The 18,548-nt window shown below is 46.9% G+C and overlaps 1 protein-coding gene across 4 annotated transcripts in view; it reads right to left on the reverse strand.

Annotated features, from left to right (window-relative positions):
- Nucleotides 1–18,548, reverse strand: part of SHROOM1 (shroom family member 1) — a 217,279-nt gene that overhangs the window by 165,107 nt on the left and 33,624 nt on the right. For 3 of the 4 annotated variants that reach the window (XM_068277467.1, XM_068277469.1, XM_068277468.1), the window contains one exon: nucleotides 10,214–10,393. The exons of the other annotated variant lie outside the window; for it this stretch is intronic. The gene's annotated coding sequence lies outside the window, so the exon portion shown is untranslated. The remainder of the gene's footprint in view (nucleotides 1–10,213; nucleotides 10,394–18,548) is intronic. 4 annotated transcript variants of the gene reach the window in all.

An 18,548-nucleotide genomic window follows, 5' to 3' on the forward strand; every position in this document is an offset into this window, starting at 1 on the left:
GGCCTTCCTCTGGCTCTGGCACTACCTCTTCCTCTACCTGTTCTGTCCATATCGGGTATGCACGGAGTGGTATATCACACTGCGTGCACTCACGTAGGTAGGTGGGTTCACTTAACTGCACAGGTATGCGCACTGATGCGGTGGGTTCACTGAACAGAACAGGTATACAGTGGCGGGTTCACAGAACAGGTATGCAGTGGCAGGTTCACTGAACACAACAGGTATGCAGTGGCAGGTTCACTGAACACAACAGGTATGCAGTGGCGGGTTCACTGAACAGGTATACAGTGGCGGGTTCACTGAACAGAACAGGTATGCAGTAGCGGGTTCACTAAACAGAACAGGTATACAGTGGCGGGTTCACTAAACAGAACAGGTATACGGTGGCGGGTTCACAGAACAGGTATGCAGTGGCAGGTTCACTGAACACAACAGGTATGCAGTGGCGGGTTCACTGAACAGGTATAAAGTGGCGGGTCCACTGAACAGAACAGGTATGCAGTGGCGGGTTCACTAAACAGAACAGGTATACAGTGGCGGGTTCACTAAACAGAACAGGTATACAGTGGCGGGTTCACAGAACAGGTATGCAGTGGTGGGTTCACAGCACAGGTATGCAGTGGTGGGTTCAATGAACAGGTATACAGTGGCGGGTCCACTGAACAGAACAGGTATGCAGTGGCGGGTTCACTGAACAGGTATACAGTGGCGGGTCCACTGAACAGAACAGGTATACAGTGGCGGGTTCACAGAACAGGTATGCAGTGGCAGGTTCACTGAACACAACAGGTATGCAGTGGCGGGTTCACTGAACAGGTATACAGTGGCGGGTCCACTGAACAGAACAGGTATGCAGTGGCGGGTTCACAAAACAGAACAGGTATACAGTGGCGGGTTCACTAAACAGAACAGGTATACAGTGGCGGGTTCACAGAACAGAACAGGTATACAGTGGCGGGTTCACTAAACAGAACAGGTATACAGTGGCGGGTTCACAGAACAGGTATGCAGTGGCAGGTTCACTGAACACAACAGGTATGCAGTGGCGGGTTCACTGAACACAACAGGTATGCAGTGGCGGGTTCACTGAACAGGTATACAGTGGCGGGTTCACTAAACAGAACAGGTATACAGTGGCGGGTTCACTAAACAGAACAGGTATACAGTGGCGGGTTCACAGAACAGGTATGCAGTGGTGGGTTCACAGCACAGGTATGCAGTGGTGGGTTCAATGAACAGGTATACAGTGGCGGGTCCACTGAACAGAACAGGTATGCAGTGGCGGGTTCACTGAACAGGTATACAGTGGCGGGTCCACTGAACAGAACAGGTATGCAGTGGCGGGTTCACTGAACAGGTATACAGTGGCGGGTCCACTGAACAGAACAGGTATGCAGTGGCGGGTTCAATGAACAGGTATACAGTGGCGGGTCCACTGAACAGAACAGGTATGCAGTGGCGGGTTCACTAAACAGAACAGGTATACAGTGGCGGGTCCACTGAACAGAACAGGTATACAGTGGCGGGTTCACAGAACAGGTATGCACTGGCAGGTTCACTGAACACAACAGGTATGCAGTGGCGGGTTCACTGAACAGGTATACAGTGGCGGGTCCACTGAACAGAACAGGTATGCAGTGGCGGGTTCCCTGAACAGGTATACAGTGGCGGGTCCACTGAACAGAACAGGTATGCAGTGGCGGGTTCACGAAACAGAACAGGTATACAGTGGCGGGTTCACTAAACAGAACAGGTATACAGTGGCGGGTTCACTAAACAGAACAGGTATACAGTGGCGGGTTCACAGAACAGGTATGCAGTGGTGGGTTCACAGCACAGGTATGCAGTGGTGGGTTCAATGAACAGGTATACAGTGGCGGGTCCACTGAACAGAACAGGTATGCAGTGGCAGGTTCACTGAACAGGTATACAGTGGCGGGTCCACTGAACAGAACAGGTATGCAGTGGCGGGTTCACTGAACAGGTATGCAGTGGTGGGTTCACAGAACAGGTATGCAGTGGTGGGTTCACAGCACAGGTATGCAGTGGTGGGTTCAATGAACAGGTATGCAGTGGCGGGTCCACTGAACAGAACAGGTATGCAGTGGCAGGTTCACTGAACAGGTATGCAGTGGTGGGTTCACAGCACAGGTATGCAGTGGTGGGTTCACTGAACAGGTATGCAGTGGTGGGTTCACAGCACAGGTATGCAGTGGTGGGTTCACAGCACAGGTATGCAGTGGTGGGTTCACAGCACAGGTATGCAGTGGTGGGTTCACAGAACAGGTATGCAGCCAGACAGGAACAAGTTAAGCCTAACTAATCTTTCCCTGAGAGACAGTCTGCAGCAGCTCGCCCTACTCTCACTAACGCAGGCAGCACACGAGTGACCGTAATGGCCGCCGCTGCCTGCCTTATATAAGGGGGGTGGGGCTCCAGGGGCTAGTGTAGCCTAATTGGCTACACTGGGCCTGCTGACTGTGATGTAGAGGGTCAAAGTTGACCCTCCATGTGCATTATGGGGCGAACCGAACTTCCGCAAAGGTTCGCCTGCGGGACGCGAACGCGAACCACTGAAGTTCGCATGGAACCGTTCGCAGGCGAACCGTTCGGCCCAACTCTAGTGATAATGTGTTCTGCACCCTCTAACCAGTGTCGCCATTCCTCAAAAGCTAATTTGATGGCCAAGAGCTCCCGGTTGCCGATGTCATAGTTTTTCTCGGCGGGTAAAAATCTGCGAGAAAAGTAGGCACATTGGTGCAGCTTGCCCTGCAAGCCTGACTTCTGAGACAACACAGCTCCCACCCCCACCTCTGAGGCATCAACCTCCACGATGAAGGGAAAGGCGACATCAACATGCCTCAGTATCGGGGCAGAACAAAACAGTTTTTTTAAGGTTGAAAAGGCCGCATGAGCCTCCGGTGACCAGTGATGAGTGTCAGCCCCTTTTCTGGTGAGACTGGTGAGAGGGGAGATGATGGTAGAGTACCCCTTAATGAACCTTATGTAGTAATTGGCAAACCCCAGGAATCTATGAAGTGCCTTCAGCCCCACAGGCTGAGGCCACTCCAGGACAGCAGAAACTTTCCCTGGGACCATCGAGAGACCAGAAGTGGAGATAATGTACCCCAAGAAGGCTACTGACTCTACCTCAAAGAGGCATTTCACCAGTTTGGCATAAAGTTGATTCTGTCTTAACTTCTTTAATACCCATCTGACATGCTGGCGATGTTCAGATAGATTGGACGAAAAGATTAGTATATCGTCCAAGTAGACCAGAACAAACTTCCCCAACACTTCCTTGAACACCTCATTAATTAACTCCTGGAAGACGGCCGGTGCGTTGCACAACCCGAAGGGCATCACCAGGTACTCGTAATGCCCGTCGGGTGTGTTGAAGGCCGTCTTCCATTCGTCACCATCCCTGATGCGGACTAGATTGTATGCACCCCTGAGATCTAGCTTGGAAAAAATCTTGGCGTTGGTCACCTGCGTGAACAAATCGTCAATCAATGGCAAAGGGTAGCGGTTTTTCACTGTGATCTTATTCAGGCCTCGATAATCAATACAAGGACGGAGGCCTCTGTCTTTTTTCTTTACAAAAAAGAAACCTGCCCCTGCTGGTGAACGAGAGGGACGAATGAACCCTTTCGCCAAGTTTTCCCTGATGTATTCCTGCATAGCTAGTTTCTCCGGCCCAGACAGGTTATAAAGATGACCTCTGAGCGGCATACAACCAGATCTTAGATCGATGGGACAATCGAAGGCACGATGGGGGGGAAGTTTGTCCGCTGACTTAGGACAGAAGACGTCAGCAAATTCTGCGTATTGTCTCGGTACACCTTCAACCTGAATGTTGGTATTACCCAAGGTTACTTTCGCTAAACAATGATGATAACAATGGGATGACCAGCTCGTTAGCTGACCTGAAACCCAGTCTATCTGAGGTGAGTGAATTTGTAACCAGGGCATGCCAAGAATGATGGTAGAGGTTGCCATATGCAAAACCAGAAATTGCAGACTCTCCCCATGTAATACCCCCACACTGAGTTGCAAACTTGGAGTACGGGATAAGGGGTGTCTACTCTGCAGAGGAGAGTCATCTACAGCAGTGACCAGGATCGGTTGATCCAAGGGGAGCATGGGTATTCCCAATTTTTTAGCAAACTCGTAATCTATAAAATTAGCTGCTGAACCGGAATCAATGAAAGCTTCAGTGGAGACAGTCTGATCTTCCCATGTGACAGAACAGGGAAGTAGCAGACGATTGTTATGAAGAGGTAAAGACTGCGCGCCTAGGGTATTACCTCTGACTACTCCTAGGCAGCAGCGTTTCCCGACTTCCTGGGACAATTCTGCACTCTATGACCCTCCTCTGCACAGTATAAACAGAGCTGTTCTGTCTTCCTGCGATTTCTTTCTGACCGCGTCAATTTAGACTGACCTATTTGCGTTGGCTCAGGTGGCGGTGAGGCAGGCGGAGGAGTGGCATAGGAGACATATCTGATCCTGTCCTTACCACGGGTTTGTTTTTTATATCGTACCCGACGATCAACCCGTACTGCGAAAGAGATTGCTTCCTCAATGGTTTTCGGTTCAGGATATCCCAACATCAATTCAGAGACTGCATCTGACAACCCTGATAGAAAACAATCCAGCAACGCAAAAGCCCCCCACCTAGCCGACACCGACCACTTCCTGAACTCATCTGCATAAACGTCCACTGGCAGGGCCGGCCCTAGACTTTTTGCCGCCTGAGGCATATTTATTAAAAAAATTGCCGCCGTCGCCCCCCCCCCCCCCCCCGGGGAGGCCGCTGATCTGCGCTCCCCTCCAGCTGTAATAGGAAGCTGCCGATGCCCAATAGTAAGAGGCACGGGCGGGGAGGACTCATCTTATCCGCGTTCCAGCGTGCGCTCCACTGACGTCACCTCCTGCATCGCCGCCCACTGTATTGTAAGTGGACGGCGATGCAGGAAGTGACGTCAGTGGAGCGCACGCTGGAACGCCGATAAGGTGAGTCCTCCCCGCCCGTGCCTCTTACGATTGGGCATCGGCTGCTTCCTATTACAGCTGGAGGGGAGCGCAGATCGGGGGACCCAGGCGAGGGAGGGGGGGTCCGACCCCCCTCCCCACCGCTAGGCCTAATACCCTCGTCCTGCCCGCTACCCCTCCGGCTCGGCGGCCGCCCCCCCCGCACTCACGGACGGGCGGGTGCCGCCCCTAGAAGTTTGTCGCCTGAGGCAAACGTTTCACCCCTCCTCATGAGCGGGCCGGCCCTGTCCACTGGATCCTTGCCTTGACGCAAGGTTTTCAACTTCCGTTCAGCGGTAGAGGCAATGTCTGGATCATCATAAATTATGGCCATGGACTTGAAAAACTCCTCAACAGACCTGAGTGCTTCATGTCCTGACGCTAAATTATACGCCCAGGTCTGAGCATCCCCTGAGAGTAAGGTCTTAATAAAGATAATTCTCTGTACCTCTGTTCCTGACAGGTTAGGCCTCAGTTCAAAATATGACATTACACGATTCTTAAAATTCTGAAAGTCAGATCTATGGCCAGAAAACTTTTCGGGTACAGACATTCTTAAGTCTGTGACTGGAGGGGATCGCACTGAATTTACAGTCGTCTGAAGGACTTGTAGTGACCCAGATAAAGCAGAGATCTGGGCCTGCTGACCGTCCATCACTCTGATGAGATTTTCCACCGAGGTGGTGAGTGTGTCAAGACGACTGCTAAGTGCGTCCATTTTGTTTTGGTCTGGCGTTCTGTAACGATAGGTGTCAGCAACCAGAGAGAATCTAATTATTGGTGATCTGCAGTATCACCAAGAATACAGATTTATACCTGATTATGGATGATCTGCAGAATCACCAATAATACAGATATAGTACTAACCTCTAGACACCTGAAGCGTGTAAGTGTTTGGTGTAACAGTAGGAATTGAACAACTGGGGTAGCAGGTGGTCCAATTAGTAGAGAAAGACTCTACTGCAGTCAAGGGCTCCAGGAGGGAGAGTCCCCGACTGGTTTTGCAGCAGGGCCCCCCTCTGAGGAGCAGGGGACCCCTGCAGGAGGACTGAGCACCCAAAGGTTGGGTGACAGCCAGAAGGGTCGGGCAGGCCGGGTCGGCAACACACAGGCAGATAAAGTAAAGAGACAGGAGACAGATTCGGTAACCAGGGACAGGCAGGGTCGGCAACAGTAGATCAGATGTGCGAAGGTACTGAATCAGAAAACAGAAGAGAAGTCAGGAAAGATTCAATTCATAACAGATATCCAATAATGCCTAGTCTTGAGGGTGAGGTCCGTGGTCTTACACCCAGGGGCTGGTCTAAGGAATAACACAGATGATATACAATATTCCTAGTCTGGGGTGTGAGGTCCGTGGTCTCTACACCCTGGAACTGGTCTAAGGAATAACACAGATGATATACAATATTCCTAGTCTGGGGTGTGAGGTCCGTGGTCTCTACACCCTGGAACTGGTCTAAGGAATAACACAGATGATATACAATATTCCTAGTCTGGGGTGTGAGGTCCGTGATCTCTACATCCTGGAACTGGTCTAAGGAATAACACAGATGATATACAATATTCCTAGTCTGGGGTGTGAGGTCCGTGGTCTCTACACCCTGGAACTATGCTAGAGAATAACACAGAGAATAATACAGTGAACTGGCTAAGTGTGGATTCCCAGGTCCTCCTGGTTCCACCACACTGAAGGATCTGACTAAGGTCTGAGTGCTAACACATAGGTATTCGCAACGCCAGACAACCAGCAACTGAACAGCAAGAGATACATATATTAAAGCGCTCCACAGCGCCGCCCAGCTCCCATCAACCAATCACCTGCTGAGCTGGGATCAGCTGACCGCCTCGATCAGCTGACCATTCTCCTATTGGCATAAAGAGCCTGTCTTGCGGCGCGCGCACGCGTAGCTCTCCATCTGTGTGCACTACTAGGTCCAGACAAACCAGAAGCATGTTGCTGCGGGGAAACCGGTTTCTCTGCAATCCGTCACAAAAAACAATTGCGATTATATTTTTTCACGGCTCTTCCGTGACACAAGGGGGCCCCATTCTATCATTTTTTGAATGGGGGCCCTATCAAGTCTAGTTACGACCCTGATCATATATATATATATATATATATATATATATATATATATATATATATACATACAGTGGTGTGAAAAACTATTTGCCCCCTTCCTGATTTCTTATTTCTTTTTGTTTGTCAAACTTAAATGTTTCTGCTCATCAAAAACCATTAACTATTAGTCAAAGATAACATAATTGAACACAAAATGCAGTTTTAAATGATGGTTTTTATTATTTAGTGAGAAAAAAAAACTCCAAACCTACATGGCCCTGTGTGAAAAAGTTATTGCCCCCCTTGTTAAAAAATAACTGTGGTTTATCACACCTGAGTTCAATTTCTGTAGTCACCCCTAGGCCTGATTACTGCCACACCTGTTTCAATCAAGAAATCACTTAAATAGGAGCTATCTGACACAGAGAAGTAGACCAAAAGCACCTCAAAAGCTAGACATCATGCCAAGATCCAAAGAAATTCAGGAACAAATGAGAACAAAAGTAATTAAGATCTATGAGTCTGGTAAAGGTTATAAAGCCATTTCTAAAGCTTTGGGACTCCAGCGAACCACAGTGGGAGCCATTATCCACAAATGGCAAAAACATGGAACAGTGATGAACCTTCCCAGGAGTGGCCGGCCGACCAAAATTGCCCCAAGAGCGCAGAGAAAACTCACCCGAGAGGCCACAAAAGACCCCAGGATAACATCTAAAGAACTGCAGGCCTCACTTGCCTCAATTAAGGTCAGTGTTCACGATTCCACAATAAGAAAGAGACTGGGCAAAAACGGCCTGCATGGCAGATATCCAAGGTGCAAACCACTTTTAAGCAAAAAGAACATTAAGGCTCGTCTCAATTTTGCTAAAAAACATCTCAATGATTGCCAAGACTTTTGGGAAAATACCTTGTGGACCGACGAGACAAAAGTTGAACTTTTTGGAAGGTGCGTGTCCCGTTACATCTGGCGTAGAAGTAGCACAGCATTTCAGCAAAAGAACATCATACCAACAGTAAAATATGGTGGTGGTAGTGTGATGGTCTGGGGTTGTTTTGCTGCTTCAGGACCTGGAAGGCTTGCTGTGATAGATGGAACCATGAATTCTACTGTCTACCAAAAAATCCTGAAGGAGAATATCCGGCCATCTGTTCGTCAACTCAAGCTGAAGCGATCTTGGGTGCTGCAGCAGGACAATGACCCAAAACACACCAGCAAATCCACCTCTAAATGGCTGTAGAAAAACAAAATGAAGACTTTGGAGTGGCCTAGTCAAAGTCCTGACCTGAATCCTATTGAGATGTTGTGGCATGACCTTAAAAGGGCAGTTCATGCTAGAAAACCCTCAAATAAAGCTGAATTACAACAATTCTGCAAAGATGAGTGGGCCAAAATTCCTCCAGAGCGCTGTAAAAGACTCGTTGCAAGTTATCGCAAACGCTTGATTGCAGTTATTGCTGCTAAAGGTGGCCCAACCAGTTATTAGGTTCAGGGGGCAATTACTTTTTCACACAGGGCCATGTAGGTTTTGATGTTTTTTTCTCACTAAATAATAAAAACCATCATTTAAAACTGCATTTTGTGTTCAATCATTTTATCTTTGACTAATAGTTAACGGTTTTTGATGAGCAGAAACATTTAAGTGTGACAAACATGCAAAAGAATAAAAAATCAGTAAGGGGGCAAATAGTTTTTCACACCACTGTATATATATATATATATATATATATATATATATATATATATATATATATATATATATTTTTTTTTTTTATTATTATTTATTTATTTAATTTATCCACACCTATCTTGCTTTTGATTACTGTATTCCGGTAAATACTTTTCCATGGTCAAGATGGCAAAATTACCACTTGCGTCAGATAGCTTCAGATCAACATCTGTCCTAAAGGGTAGCCATGACAAAGCCCACCTCTCTGCAATGTCAGATCAATTAGTAACTGGTGCAGGACCCACTACCTGGACCTAGACCTTTTACAGATCTATTCATTTTCACGGTAGCTGTAAACTCACCGAAAGTATCCAAATTAGGCACAAAACTTTGACCTTGTACCTTTGTGTTTCCGTCCACTGGACTGTCAATACCCGGTCATATGTTATCATTTAAGACTATGCAATCTATAGATTTTTAGGGTCAGACATAAACACATGCTTTTTATTAAAGGGATATAGATGTTTCCTTTTAAACAATACCAGTTACCTGGCAGTCCTGCTGATCTCTTTGGCTGCAGAAGTGGCTGAATCACACACCTGAAACAAGCATGCAGCTAATCCAGTCTAACTTCAGTCAGAGCACCTGATCTGCATGCTTGTTGAGGGGCTGTGGATAAAAGTATAAGGCCCCGTTCACATCACAGAACGCAGGCGCGTTCCGTTCAGAACACAACGCACAGGAACGCACGTCATGTGCGTCTCTGTGCGTTGCGTGGCTGATCCCATTCACTGAAAGTGAATGGGACAGCCGCGCGTTTTGCTAGGAAACGCGTGCAGCATGTGTTCCCGGACCGCACAGGTCCGGAATGCATGCAGTGTGAACATCAGACAGTGCACTCTATGCACTGTCTGATGTCGTGCGTGTCGGCCTCCTGCACGCGTTCCCGAAACGCGGACGGGAACGCGTGCAATGTGAACGGGGCCTTAGAGACACAGGATCAGTAGGAGAGTCAGGCAACTGGTATTATTCTAAAAGGAAAAATCCACATCCTTCTCAGTTTAGGTTCCCTTTAAATAAATGACAAAGTAAAATGCTCAGTCAGGCTGCTTTTTTACATGTTTTGTCACAGTTTTGTCACAGTAGTTATTGTCACTATTGTATTACACAACTATCTTTTTATACTGGGAATGAATACCACAACTGATAACCATGTCAGTGAGTCATTAGTTACTATTGAATGCCAGTAATTACATACTTAATTTAAGAACAGCCTACAGGCTGTTTATGTATGTTGTATTACTGTGTTAAAACATTTTTTTAGTTTGGAAATTACCCAAGGTTGTAATAACCCTCACCATACTAATTTACCCACCCACACAGTAATGCATTCATAAAACGTCAATAATTATCCTTGTTAAAGTGACCCTGTCACATAAAAGTATACCTTTGAAGTTTGGAGTAAAGTGTGAAGCTCTCTGTGCACTCACATTCCCAATGGTTCAATTCTTCTTCCTGTCTGTCTGTCTGTTGCAGATTTTGTGCAAACATAAGTGCAGCTCTGCTTCCAGGGCAAGACAGCTGAATGAATGTAGCCATACCAAATGTGATATTACTGTGCTGTATCCTACATACAAAAAAACATTTCTTGAATTCTGAATGTATTTTACGGTATGTCACACAAGAGACTAAGCAAACACAAATGCTCAACTACTGTTAATGGAAGTAATGATTACCTTTAGCATTTTGGGTAACAGTTTGGAAATGACAGCAATAGATACACATTACCCACCTGTCTGCTGAGCAGCCTGTTCTGTTCTATGGAAGCGGGGGGCAAGAAAGAGGCTTTCTGCTGTGGATGTGTCAATAGTATAACAATACGGAAGATAACTAATTACATTTTCATAGAAGTTGCAAGACCCCTGTACTCCCGCTAGATATTAATTTTAGACAATTACATAGGATCTTAAAAGAAAACTTAAACACTTCCACAGTAGAGAAGGTAAACACAGAGATATATTTAGAGATAACAGCCTGTCTAATTCTCCCTTATCTGGAAGTAATGAGCAACTGTAATTTGAGCTGTCATCTCTGTCTGAATTGTGCCACGGTTTGCCGTTCAGACAGCTACAGTGCTGCTCATAATTATTCATACCCCTGGCAAATTCTGACTTAAAGTTTCTTTTACTCAACCAGCAAGTCGTTTTTTGATGGGAAAGACATAGGCATCTCCCAAAAGATAATAAGACAATGTACAAGCGGCATTGTTGTGGGAAAAAAAATTGCAGCTTTTATTTACATTTGAGCAAAAAGTGTCCAGTCCAAAATTATTCACACCCTTCACAAATTGTCACAGTCTGTGGGAAAATCCAAAGTTCTATACTATTCCAAATAGTCCAAGGTGTTCTAAAGCAACCTAATTACCCTGATTAATTGGGAACAGCTGTTATAATCAACTCAACATGTAAAAAACAGCAGCTCTCTGCAGTTGGTTTGTGGACAGTCAAGGCTAAGACAAAGGAGCTCAGTGAGTATCTGCGGCTGCACATTGTGGCTTCTCACAAGTCAGAAAAGGGCTACAAGGCCATTTGTAAATGTTTTCAAGTTCCAGTGGCTACAGTGCAAAGTATTATTAAAAAAATACAAGATGTTCCGCACTGTGGAAAATCTCAGAGGACGTGGTTGGAAGCTAAAAATGACACCTGTGCTGGCCAGGAGGATAGTGAGAGAGGTGAAAAAGAATTCAAGGATCACCATCAATGCCATCCTGGTGAATCTAGGCTCTGCTGGGGGCAATGTCTTAAGGCAGACAATCCAACATACACTGCACACTGCTAGGTTCAACGGATGCGCCCGCAGCCTGCGGAGACAAGCAGGGGCGGCGGAAAGGTAATGTATTACATATTTAATTAGGGGGGACAGTGCCGGGGGTTTTGTCGCATTCGTCAATCGTCGCAAATTGCACACCCAATCGAGCAAGTCGGTCCAACATCTTGCACCATGCGTGGTCGCATTGTCAGTCAGGCATGCACTTGGCAGCACCGATTTTCATACGTTTTGATTAAAATAATCGAATCTGATGGTCGTTTGGCCGCCAAGTCACCTGATGTATGGCCACCATAAGAAGCTTAGTAACTTACTATCTGCAAGTATTAGAACAAGGATGAATTACAGTACTTCAAAATTTACACACACTGAACACCGAGGACGGAACACTTAGTATACAAAGACTCTTTAAGAAAGACCATAACTTTTGGAAAAATAGGCAGCCAAAGAGGATTACTGTCATTTAACATTTCAAATTTTTTTTAAAGATTCTTTATTTATGAACAAAGTTTTACAGAGATAGAGTAACATCCCACAGAGACAACAGAAGCACATCACATTCGAAAATATACATTATTTAGCATAACAGAGGGCAGCTAGCCAGTGCTGCAAATATTATTCAAGAGATGTGAAACACTTCCACAATCATTTAATGCAAGTCTCAATGTGCGACATATGCCCAAGTGTTAGGAGTATGATGATCTATATTCACTAATGCATGTAACGAATAGCAAATTGAATTCACTTTGCTGTCCCCATGTGTTCATCAGAGGGTCCCGTAAGTAGAACCTCCTTCCAGGAGGACATACAGTGGGTTGCAAAAGTATTCGGCCCCCTTGAAGTTTTCCACATTTTGTCATATTACTGCCACAAACATGAAGCAATTTTATTGGAATTCCACATGAAAGACTAACACAAAGAGGTGTACACATGAGAAGTGGAATGGAAATCATACATTATTCGAAACATTTTTTACAAATAAATAACTGCAAAGTGGTGTGTGCATAATTATTCGTCTCCCTTTGATCTGAGTGCAGTCAGTTGGCTATAGACATTGCCTGATGAGTGCTAATGACTAAATAGAGTGCACCTGTGTGTAATCTAATGTCAGTACAAATACAGCTGCTCTGTGAGGGCCTCAAAGGTTGTCTAAGAGAATATTGGGAGCAACAACACCGTGAAGTCCAAAGAACACACAAGACAGGTTAGGGATCAAGTTATTGAGAAATTTAAAGCAGGCTTGGGCTACAAAAAGATTTCCAAAGCCTTGAACATGCCACGGAGCACTGTTTAAGCGATATTTCAGAAATGAAAGGCGTATGGCACAATTGTACACCTACCAAGACAAGGCCATCCACCTAAACTCACAGGCCGAACAAGGAGAGCGCTGATCAGAAATGCAGTCAAGAGGCCCATGGTGACTCTGGACGAGCTGCAGAGATCTACAGCTCAGGTGGGAGACTCTGTCCATAGGACAACTATTAGTCATGCACTGTACAAAGTTGGCCTTTATGGAAGAGTGGCAAGAAGAAAGGCATTGTTAACAGAAAGCATAAGAAGTCCCGTTTGCAGTTTGCCACAAGCCATGTGGGGGACACAGCAACCATGTGGAAGAAAGTGCTCTGGTCAGATGAGACCAAAATGGAACTTTTTGGCCAAAATGCACATCACTCTGAACACACCATCCCCACTGTCAAATATGGTGGTGGCAGCATCATGCTCGGGGGGTGCATCTCTTCAGCAGGGACAGGGAAGCTGGTCAGAGTTGATGGGAAGATGGATGGAGCCAAATACAGGGCAAACTTGGAAGAAAACCGCTTGGAGACTGCAAAAGACTTGAGACTGGGGCGGAGGTTCACCTTCCAGCAGGACAATGACCCTAAACATAAAGCCAGGGCAACAATGGAATGGTTTAAAACAAAACATATCTATGTGTTAGAATGGCCCAGTCAAAGTCCAGATCTAAATCCAATCGAGAATCTGTGGCAAGATCTGAAAACTGCTGTTCACAAACGCTGTCCATCTAATCTGACTGAGCTGGAGCTGTTTTGTAAAGAAGAATGGGCAAGGATTTCAGTCTCTAGATGTGCAAAGCTGGTAGAGACATACCCTAAAAGACTGGTGTAATGATCCACTCAGCTGTCTGCACAGGCAGACAGCTGTTTGACCATTCCTTAAGTCTGAGGGCTGCAGGTCTTTGGAAAAGAGACCTGTCTTTACTTTGCAAGTTTCAGACTTGCTCTGTCACTGAGGAATTTGCATATACTTGTCATGCAAATTGCCTAGCTGTCTCCTTTGAAGGCTTGCAGTATAAATACCATGTTCTCCCAGGATCCTTTGCTGGTCATGATGGTTTGTTACTGCTAAAAAACGCCTGGAGTGTCAGCCTTGCTATTGTTTGCTAAAGATTATCTTAGAGTATTCCTGGGGACTGCACTAGGCATCCCTCTATTGCAGTCAGGTTGTATTACTTGTATTGCCTTGTTCTGTTTCTCTGTTTCGATTGTCTTGTCGCCAGCGGCGGTCGACAGGAAATCGTTCTGTCTGTCTGGGAGTGTAGGCCAGAGCTGCGGTTGCTGCTGGCTGCTCCATCTGTCTGGATTGCATTCGCCCTAGTGGTAGTGGCAGTGCTTCCTTCTGTATTCTGCCTTAGGCAGGCCCGGCCCTAGACTTTATGCCGCCTGAGGCAATCTTGAAACAAATCGCCGCCCCCTCAAGCTGTGGGTGTGGGGGGGCCGCCCGAGCTGGAGGGGATAGCGGGCAGGAAGGGGGTATTGGGCCTAGCGGCGGGGAGGGGGGTCTGACCCCCCCCTCCCTCGCCTGGGTCCCCCGACCTCCGCTCCCCTCCTGCTTTAAAGAGTTACGTCGCTGGCTGCATTGTAAGAGGCAACGGGCGGGATCACTCACCTCTTCCTCGTTAAGCGTGCGCTCCACTGACGACACTTCCTGCGGCGTAGCAGGAAGTGACGTCACTGGAGCGCACGCTGGAACGAGGAAGAGGTGAGTGATCCCCGCCCATTGCCTTTTACAATGCAGCGACGTAACTCTTTAAAGCAGGAGGGGAGCGGAGGTCGGGGGACCCAGGCGAGGGAGGGGGGGGGTCCGAACCCCCTCCCCGCCACTAGGCCCAATACCCCCTTCCTGCCCGCTATCCCCTCCAGCTCGGGCGGCCCCCTCACACCCACGGGGCGGGTGCCGCCCCCCCAGAAGTGCCGCCTGAGGCAAAGGTTTCACCCCGCCTCATGGGCGGGCCGGCCCTGGCCTTAGGGGTGCTAACCAGAGCAGTAGTTGCTACTGGTAGCCCCATCTGTTTGTCTGTCTGGATCGCATCCGCTCTAGCGGTAGCAGCGGTGGTTCCTTCTATAGTCTGCATTAGGGGTGCTAGCCAGAGCAGCAGTTGCTACTGGTAGCCCCATCTGTCTGTCTGTCTTGTCTGGTACGAACGCTTGCTGTAGGCTCGGTGAGGTATCCGTTTAGCAAGCGTTTGCGTTCTCTATTTCGTGTTTGTGTACGTTGGTTAGTTAGGGTGGCACGCTTATCACTGGGCGCCTAACGCGCGGTGATCGTGCTTAAACGCATTTGCTGTTGCGAATGAGTGCGGTGTTCGCATTTAGCTAGCGTTTGTTATTTTCCTTGATGTTCTTATTGTTGTTGCTTGCTGTGCCTTTTGCTACTCTCGTGCTCTGTCCTGCTCAGTCTTGTGTCTGTTGGCAATCGCCAGTCTGGCGATTGCATTCATACTTTGTTTCTGCTGATGCGTGTTCACCGTCGCTGGGTGGCGACTAGATTGGTGGACACACATTCATTCTGTCCCTGTGCTCTTTCTTTATACTTGTGCTCGGTCTAGTTCATTCTTGTGTCACTATTGGCAATCGCTACACTTGCGATTGCGTTCCCACTTCATTTCCATTGTTGTGAGTTCACCGTCGCTGGGTGGCGACTAGATTGGTGGACACACATACATTCTTTCTCTGTGCTTACTCAGTCTTGTTTCCCTGTTGGAAATCGTTATCTCTTGCGATTGCGTTCTCACTTGGTTTCTGCTGTTGTGTGTTCGCCGTCGCTGGGTGGCGACTAGATTGGTGGACATACATACGTTCCTTCTCTGTGCTTACTCTGCCTTGTTTCGCTGTTAGCAATCGTCATCTCTTGCAATTGCATTCTCACTTGGTTTCCGCTGTTGTGTGTTCATTGTCACTGGGTAGCGACTAGATTGGTGGACACACATACATCCTGTCTCTGTGCTCTCTCTCTTAAGGACTATCTTGTCCTGCATTGCTTCCCCTCGTACAATTCCTATCTGGCATCTGTGGTAGTACAAAGGGGTTGTTCCTCTGTTCTCCACAGCTCCATCTGCCGGCAGCAATTCCCCTCTACAGGTGCATAGCACCATTGCTGGGTTCTCTCCGATTATACGCTTGTGGAGGATTTCCGCAGTGTCAGCGCGCATCCTGTGTGCTGACCACGGAAATAATTACACAATTGTTACAACTGGCAGCTGTAATTGCAGCAAAAGGTGGTTCTACAAAGTATTGACTCAGGGGGCCGAATAATTATGCACACCCCACTTTGCAGTTATTTATTTGTAAAAAATGTTTGGAATCACGTATGAGTTTCGTTCCACTTCTCATGTGTACACCACTTTGTATTGGTCTTTCACATGGAATTCCAATAAAATTGATGCATGTTTGTGGCAGTAATGTGACAAAATGTGGAAAACTTCAAGGGGGCCGAATACTTTTGCAACCCACTGTATAAAGGAGTGGATACCCCGAGGCCAAGAGGGATCATACACTCGAGGATCTCCGCTAATACACATAATCATGGACTTTGTCTCAACATACACAAATGAGATAGGTAATGAGGCATATGAAGCTAAATACATGGCGGAATGGCTAGACACTTAAGTTTAGAAGAGACAAAAGAGGGAAAAGTAGAGGAGAGGAAGAGAGAGAAGAGGAAGAGAAAAATATTAGATATACAGAGAAGAGCAAGAGATAAGGATAGAAGAAGGCGGCATAGAGCAATGCCTAGAGGTGGCGTGTCAAGGCGCGGGGACCCACGGTGGACCACAGAGCAGGGGAGACCCAGAGAGGGTCTCAAGCAAGGACGCTTACCAATGTCTACACGGGAAAGTGTAAGCGTGCGTTATCATAGATTAGGTGCCAAGTTGTAACGATCGGTGTCAGCACGCAGAGAGACTCTGATTATTGGTGATCTGCAGTATCACCAAGAATACAGATATATACCTGATTATTGATGATCTGCAGAATCACCGATAATACAGATATATTACTAACCTCTGGACACCTATAAATATTGGTGAGTGTTTGGTGTAACAGTAACTTTGAGTAACACACCTGATGAGCAGGTGATATTAGGCAGTATGGGCAATACTGCTCTTAGAGAGTACAGAAACCTTCCAGCAGCCTGAGACTCTCCAAGGGGCGGAGTCAGGCGGAAAGTGGGAAGAATCAGAGAGTGAGTGACACCTGAAGGTGGATACAAGAGGAGAGAGAACCGAGAGCCCAATATGGTGTAGTAGGTTTTGGCAATTGGTATAATGTGAAAGAGTAAAAATTATACTCACAAACCAGGGTTACCTCCAGGCAACCACTGTATAAGCAGGTGAGGAGTTTGACCTGTCCCCACTCAGGATTAAAAAGTCGCTCTCTGTAGATGAGAAAAAGGGTATCCCCCTCCACCAAGGGTGGATATAAAGTGCAAAATAAGTAGAACAGAGGCGCCAACAGGATAAAAACAGTAATTAAAATGTTAAAATTCGCTGAGGAGGCTATGGTGGTTCCACCCCCTCCAAGCAAACACAGAAAACTGTGTAATGTAATCAGAACAAATTTATTGGTACACTCCAGGGTATAGATATACAACGCGTTTCGCGGGTATGAGCCCGCTTCTTCAGGCAGTAGAAGTAGGAGTACACAGCAATCTGTCAGCAACACACCTGGCGCCAAAAGTCAGACTTTTGGCGCCAGGTGTGTTGCTGACAGATTGCTGTGTACTCCTACTTCTACTGCCTGAAGAAGCGGGCTCATACCCGCGAAACGCGTTGTATATCTATACCCTGGAGTGTACCAATAAATTTGTTCTGATTACATTACACAGTTTTCTGTGTTTGCTTGGAGGGGGTGGAACCACCATAGCCTCCTCAGCGAATTTTAACATTTTAATTACTGTTTTTATCCTGTTGGCGCCTCTGTTCTACTTATTTTGCACCTGAAGGTGGATGTCACTGACTGATCTGGAGACTATCTCTTGAGGAGAGAGATAGCTCTCGAGGTCGGGCTAGCCAGGTCGGCAACACACGGACAGACAAAGTACAAAGACAGAAGACTGATTCGGTATCCAAGACAGGCAGGGTTTGGCAACAGAATATCAGATATGCAAGGTACCGAATCAGAGATCAGAGAAGTAGTCAGGAAAGCAATAAGTCATAACAGATCTCAAACAATGCCTAGTCTGGGTCTGAGGTCCGTGGTCTCTAAACCCTGGAACTAGTCTGATGTATAACAGAATGATAACACAAGTTCCCTAGTCTGGGTGTGAAGTCCGTGGTCTCTACACCCTGGAACTAGTCTGATGTATAACAGAATAATAACACAAGTTCCCTAGTCTGGGTGTGAGGTCCATGGTCTCTACACCCTGGAACTAGTCTGATGTATAACAGAATGATAACACAAGTTCCCTAGTCTGGGTGTGAGGTCCGTGGTCTCTACACCCTGGAACTAGTCTGATGTATAACAGAATGATAACACAAGTTCCCTAGTCTGGGTGTGAGATCCATGGTCTCTACACCCTGGAACTAGTCTAATAAATCACAGAATGATAATACAGGTAAACTGGCTCAGTGTGAATTCCCAGGTCCTCCTGGTTCAAACACACTGTTGGATCTGACTAAGGTCTGAGTGCTTCCACGTAGTGTTTGCAACGGCAGACAA

Source organism: Hyperolius riggenbachi, chromosome 3 (assembly GCF_040937935.1).
Source record: "Hyperolius riggenbachi isolate aHypRig1 chromosome 3, aHypRig1.pri, whole genome shotgun sequence".
NCBI lineage: Eukaryota > Metazoa > Chordata > Amphibia > Anura > Hyperoliidae > Hyperolius > Hyperolius riggenbachi.